The sequence below is a fragment of the Triticum dicoccoides genome, chromosome 5A (genome assembly GCF_002162155.2).
Source record: "Triticum dicoccoides isolate Atlit2015 ecotype Zavitan chromosome 5A, WEW_v2.0, whole genome shotgun sequence".
NCBI classification, from domain to species: Eukaryota; Viridiplantae; Streptophyta; class Magnoliopsida; order Poales; family Poaceae; genus Triticum; species Triticum dicoccoides.
Window position 1 is genome coordinate 285,788,566 of NC_041388.1, and position 7,729 is coordinate 285,796,294.

Sequence of the window (7,729 nt, forward strand, 5' to 3'; positions counted from 1 at the left end):
CTAATGATGTGACCTCGTTTAATCAAATAACAACTCATTGTTCATGGTCAGGAAACATAACCATCTTTGATTAACGAGCTAGTCAAGTAGAGGCATACTAGTGACACTCTGTTTGTCTATGTATTCACACATGTATTATGTTTCCGGTTAATACAATTCTAGCATGAATAATAAACATTTATCATGATATAAGGAAATAAATAATAACTTTATTATTGCCTCTAGGGCATATTTCCTTCAGTCTCCCACTTGCACTAGAGTCAATAATCTAGTTCACATCGCCATGTGATTTAACAGCAATAGTTCACATCACCATGTGATTAACACCCATAGTTCACATCGCTATGTGACCAACACCCAAAGGGTTTACTAGATTCAGTAATCTAGTTCACATCGCTATGTGATTAACACCCAAGGAGTACTAAGGTGTGATCATGTTTTGCTTGTGAGAGATTCTTAGTCAACGGGTATGTCATATACAGATCCGTAAGTATTTTGCGAATTCTATGTCTACAATGCTCTGCACGGAGCTACTCTAGCTAATTGCTCCCACTTTCAATATGTATCTAGATCAAGACTTAGAGTTATCTAGATTAGTGTCAAACTTGCATCGGCGTAACCTTTTACAACGAACCTTTTTCCATAATCGAGAAACATATCCTTATTCCACTAAGGACAATTTTGACCGCTCTCCAGTGATCTACTCCTAGATCACTATTGTACTCCCTTGCCAAACTCAGTGGTATGGCATACAATAGATCTGGTATACAGCATGGCATACTTTATAGAACCTATGACTGAGGCATAGGGAATGACTTTCATTCTCTTTCTATTTTCTGCCGTGGTCGGGCTTTGAGTCTTACTCAACTTAACACCTTGCAACACAGGCAAGAACTCCTTCTTTGACTGTTCCATTTTGAACTATTTCAAAAATTTATCAAGGTATGTATTCATTGAAAAAATCTTATCAAGCGTCTTCATCTATCTATATAGATCTTGATGCTCAATGTGTAAGCAGCTTCACCAAGGTCTTTCTTTGAAAAACTTTTATTCAAGTATCCTTACATGCTTTGCAGAATAATTCTACATTATTTCCGATCAACAATATGTCATTCACATATACTTATCAGAAATGTTGTAGTGCTCCCACTCACTTTCTTGTAAATACAGGCTTCACTGTAAGTCTGTACAATAACTATATGCTTTGATCAACTTATCAAAGCGTATATTCCAACTCCGAGATTCTTGCACCAGTCCATAAATGGATCGCTGGAGCTTGCACACTTTGTTAGCTCCCTTTGGATCGACAAAACCTTCCGGTTGCATCATATACAACTCTTCTTCCAGAAATCCATTCAGGAATGCAGTTTTGACATCCATCTGCCAAATTTCATAATCATAAAATGCGGCAATTGCTAACATGATTCGGACAGACTTTTAAGCATCGATACGAGTAAGAAAATCTCATTGTATTCAACACCTTGAACTTTGTCAAAAACCTTTTTCGACAAGTCTAGCTTTGTAGATAGTAACACTACTATCAACGTCCGTCTTCCTCTTGAAGATCCATTTATTATTAATGACTCACCGATCATCGGGCAAGTCAATCAAAGTCTACACTTTGTTCTCATACATGGATCATATCTCAGATTTCATGGCCTCAAGCCATTTCGTGGAATCTGGGCTCATCATTGCTTCCTCATAGTTCGTAGGTTCATCATGGTCTAGTAACATGACTTCCAGAACATGATTATCGTACCATTCTGGTGCGGATCTTACTCTGGAAGACCTACGAGGTTTGGTAGTAACTTGATCTGAAGTTTGATGATCATCATCATTAACTTCCTCACTTATTGGTGTAGGAATCACTGGAACTGATTTCTGTGATGAACTACTTTCCAATAAGGGAGAAGGTATAATTACCTCATCAAGTTCTACTCTCCTCCCACTCACTTCTTTCGAGAGAAACTCCTTCTCTGGAAAGGATCCATTTTAGCAACGAATGTCTTGCCTTCGGATCTGTGATAGAAGGTGTACCCAACAATTTCCTTTGGGTATTCTATGAAGACGCATTTCTCCGATTTGGGTTCGAGCTTATCAGGATGAAACTTTTTCACATAAGCATCGCAGCCCCAAACTTTAATAAACAACAGCTTAGGTTTACTGCTAAACCATAGTTCATACAGTGTCGTCTCAACGGATTTAGATGGTGCCCTATTTTAAAACGTGAATGCAGCTGTCTCTAATGCATAACCCCAAAACGATAGTGGTAAAGAGATATCATAGATCGCACCATATCAAATAAAGTGCGGTTACGACGTTCGGACACACCATAACGATGTGGTGTTCCAGGTGGCGTGAGCTGTGAAACTATTCCACATTGTTTTAATTGAAGACCAAACTCGTAACTCAAATATTTGTCTCCGCGATCAGATCGCAGAAACTTTATTTTCTTGTTACGATGATTTTTCCACTTCACTCTGAAATTCTTTGAACCTTTCAACTATTTCAGACTTATGTTTCATCAAGTAGATATACCCATATCTGCTCAAATCATCTTGTGAAGGTCAGAAAACAATGATGCTTGCCACGAGCATCAGCACTCATTGGATCGCATACATCGGTATGTATTATTTCCAATAAGTCAGTAGCTCGTTCCATTGTTCCGGAGAACGAAGTTTTAGTCATCTTGCCAAAAAGGCACAGTTCGCAAGCATCAAGTGATTCATAATCAAGTGATTCCAAAATTCCATCAGTATGGAGTTTCTTCATGCGCTTTACACCAATATGACCTAAACGGCAGTGCTACAAACAAGTTGCACTTATCATTATTAACTTTGCATCTTTTGGTTTCAATATTATGATTATGTGTATCACTACGATCGAGATCCAACAAACTATTTTCATTGGGTGTGTAACCATATAAGGTTCTATTCATGTAAACAAAACAACAATTTATTCTCTTACTTAAATGAATAATCGTATTACAATAAACATGATCAAATCATATTCATGCTCAACGCAAACACCAAATAACACTTATTTAGGTTCAACACTAATCCCGAAAGTATAGGGAGTGTGTGACGATGATCATATCAATCTTGGAACCACTTTCAACACACATCGTTACTTCACCCTTAACTAGTCTCTGTTTATTCTGCAACTCCCGTTTCGAGTTACTAATCTTAGCAACTGAACTAGTATCAAATACTAAGGGTTTGCGATAAACACTAGTAAAGTACACATCAATAACATGTATATCAAATATACTTATGTTCACTTTGCCATCCTTCTTATCCGCCAATCACTTGGGGTAGATCCGCTTCCAGTGACCAGTCCCTTTGCAGTAGAAACACTTAGTCTCAGGCTTAGGATCAGACTTGGGCTTCTTCACTTGAGCAGCAACTTGCTTGCTATTCTTCTTGAAGTTCCCCTTCTTCCTTCTGCCCCTTTTCTTGAAACTAGTGGTCTTGTCTACCATCAACACTTGATATTTTTCTCGATTTCTACCTTCGTCAATTTCCGCATTACGAAGAGCTTGGGAATCGTTTCCGTTATCCCTTGCATGTCATAGTTCATCACGAAGTTCTACTAACTTGGTGATGGTGACTAGAGAATTCTGTCAATCACTATCTTATCTGGAAGATTAACTCCCACTTGATTCAATCGATTGTAGTACTCAGACAATCTGAGCACATGCTCACTAGTTGAGCGATTCTCCTCCATCTTTTAGCTATAGAACTTGTTGGAGACTTCATATCTCTCAACTCGGGTATTTGCTTGAAATATTAGCTTCAACTCCTGGAACATCTCATATGGTCCATGACATTCAAAACGTCTTTGAAGTCCCGATTCTAAGCCGTTAAGCATGGTGCACTTAAACTATCAAGTAGTCATCATATTGAGCTAGCCACACGTTCATAACGTCTGCATTTGCTCCGGCAATAGGTCCGTCACCTAGCGGTGCATTAAGGACATAATTCTTCTGTGCAGCAATGAGGGTTTAACCTCAGATCACGGATCAAATCCGCAATATTGCTACTAACATTTTTCAACACAATTTTCTCTAGGAACATATCAAAATAAACACAGGGAAGCAACAACGCGAGCTATTGATCTACAACATGATTTGCAAAATACTACCAGGACTAAGTTCATGATAAATTTAAGTTCAATTTAATCATATTACTTAAGAACTCCCACTTAGATAGACATCCCTCTTATCCTCTAAGTGATCACGTGATCCAAATCAACTAAACCATGTCCGATCATCACGTGAGATGGAGTAGTTTCATCGGTGAACATCATTATGTTGATCATATCTACTATATGATTCACGCTCGACCTTTCGGTCTCCGTGTTCCGAGGCCATATCTGCATATGCTAGGCTCGTCAAGTTTAACCTGAGTATTCCGCGTGTGCAAAAACTGGCTTGCACCCGTTGTAGATGGACGTAGAGCTTATCACACCCGATCATCACGTGGTGTCTGGGCACGACGAACTTTGGCAACGGTGCATACTCAGGGAGAACACTTCTTGATAATTTAGTGAGAGATCATCTTATAATGCTACCGTCAATCAAAGCAAGATAAGATGCATAAAAAGATAAACATCACATGCAATCAATATAAGTGATATGATATGGCCATCATCATCTTGTGCTTGTGATCTCCATCTCCGAAGCACCTTCATGATCACCATCGACACCGGCGCGACACCTTGATCTCCATCGTAGCATCGTTGTCGTCTCGCCAATCTTATGCTTCCACGACTATCACTACCGTTTAGTAATAAAGTAAAGCATTACATCGCGATTGCATTGCATACAATAAAGCGACAACCATATGGCTCCTGCCAGTTGCCGATAACTCGGTTACAAAACATGATCATCTCATACAATAAAATTCAGCATCATGCCTTGACCATATCACATCACAACATGCCCTGCAAAAACAAGTTAGACGTCCTCTACTTTGTTGTTGCATGTTTTACGTGGCTGCTACGGGCTTAAGTAAGAACCAATCTCACCTACGCATCAAAACCACAACGATAGTTTGTCAAATAGACTCCGTTTTAACCTTCGCAAGGACCGGGCGTAGCCATACTTGGTTCAACTAAAGTTGGAGAGGCAGTCGCCCGCAAGCCATCTCTGTGCAAAGCACGTCGAGGGAACCGGTCTCGCGTAAGCGTACGCGTAAGGTTGGTCCGGGTCGTCTCGTCCAACAATACTGCCGAACCAAAGTATGACATGCTGGTAGGCAGTATGACTTGTATCGTCCACAACTCACTTGTGTTCTACTCGTGCATATAACATCAACATAAATAACCTAGGCTCGGATGCCACTGTCGGGTTTCGTAGTAATTTCAAAATTTTCCTACGCGCACACAGGATCATGTGATGCATAGCAACGAGAGGAGAGTGTTGTCTACGTACCCAACGCAGACCGACTGCGGAAGCGATGACACGACGTAGAGGAAGTAGTCGTACGTCTTCACGATCCAACCGATCAAGCACCGAAACTACGGCACCTCCGAGTTCGAGCACACGTTCAGCTCGATGACGATCCCCGGACTCCGATCCAGCAAAGTGTCGGGGAAGAGTTTCGTCAGCACGACGGCGTGGTGACGATCTTGATGAATTACAGCAGCAGGGCTTCGCCTAAACTCCGCTACAGTATTATCGAGGAATATGGTGGCAGGGGGCACCGCACACGGCTAAGGAATCGATCACGTGGATCAACTTGTGTCAACTTGTGTGTTTAGAGGTGCCCCTGCCTCAGTATATAAAGGAGCCAAGGGGGGGAGGGTGCGCCGGCCAGGAGGAGGAGGCGCAGGAGGAGTCCTACTCCTACCGGGAGTAGGACTCCCCTCCAATCCTATTCCAACTAGGATTCCCAAGGGGGAAAGAGGGAGAGGGGTGGCCGGCCACCTCTCCTAGTCCTAATAGGACTAGGAGAAGGGGGGAGGCGCGCAGCCCCCTTGGGCTGCCCCTTTCTCCTTTCCACTAAGGCCCATGAAGGCCCATGTGGTTCCCGGGGGGTTCCGGTAACCTCCCGGTAACCCGGTAAAATCCCGATTTCACCCGGAACACTTCCGATGTCCAAACATAGGCTTCCAATATATCAATCTTTATGTCTCGACCATTTCGAGACTCCTCGTCATGTCCGTGATCACATCCGGGACTCCGAACAACCTTCGGTACATCAAAATGCATAAACTCATAATATAACTGTCATCGTAACCTTAAGCGTGCGGACCCCTACGGGTTCGAGAACAATGTAGACATGACCGAGACATGTCTCTGGTCAATAACCAATAGCGGGACCTGGATGCCCATATTGGCTCCTACATATTCTACGAAGATCTTTATCGGTCAGACCGCATAACAACATACGTTGTTCCCTTTGTCATCGGTATGTTACTTGCCCGAGATTCGATCGTCGGTATCCAATACCTAGTTCAATCTCATTACCGGTAAGTCTCTTTACTCGTTCCGTAATACATCATCTCACAACTAACATATTAGTTGTAATGCTTGCAAGGCTTATGTGATGTGTATTACCGAGAGGGCCCAGAGATACCTCTCCGACAATCGGAGTGACAAATCCTAATCTCGAAATACGCCAACCCAACATCGACCATTGGAGACACCTGTAGTACTCCTTTATAATCACCCATTTACGTTGTGACGTTTGGTAGTATCCAAAGTGTTCCTCCGGTAAACGGGAGTTGCATAATCTCATAGTCATAGGAACATGTATAAGTCATGAAGAAAGCAATAGCAACATACTAAACGATCAGGTGCTAAGCTAATGGAATGGGTCATGTCAATCAGATCATTCTACTAATGATGTGACCTCGTTAATCAAATAACAACTCATTGTTCATGGTTAGGAAACATAACCATCTTTGATTAACGAGCTAGTCAAGTAGAGGCATACTAGTGACACTCTGTTTGTCTATGTATTCACACATGTATTATGTTTCCGGTTAATACAATTCTAGCATGAATAATAAACATTTATCATGATATAAGGAAATAAATAATAACTTTATTATTGCCTCTAGGGCATATTTCCTTCAGTCTCCCACTTGCACTAGAGTCAATAATCTAGTTCACATCGCCATGTGATTTAACAGCAATAGTTCACATCACCATGTGATTAACACCCATAGTTCACATCGCTATGTGACCAACATCCAAAGGGTTTACTAGATTCAGTAATCTAGTTCACATCGCTATGTGATTAACACCCAAGGAGTACTAAGGTGTGATCATGTTTTGCTTGTGAGAGAATCTTAGTCAACGGGTATGTCATATACAGATCCGTAAGTATTTTGCGAATTCTATGTCTACAATGCTCTGCACGGAGCTACTCTAGCTAATTGCTCCCACTTTCAATATGTATCTAGATCAAGACTTAGAGTCATCTAGATTAGTGTCAAACTTGCATCGGCGTAACCTTTTACGACGAACCTTTTTCCATAATCGAGAAACATATCCTTATTCCACTAAGGACAATTTTGACCGCTTCTCCAGTGATCTACTCCTAGATCACTATTGTACTCCCTTGCCAAACTCAGTGGTATGGCATACAATAGATCTGGTATACAGCATGGCATACTTTATAGAACCTATGACTGAGGCATAGGGAATGACTTTCATTCTCTTTCTATTTTCTGCCGTGGTCGGGCTTTGAGTCTTACTCAACTTAACACCTTGCAACAC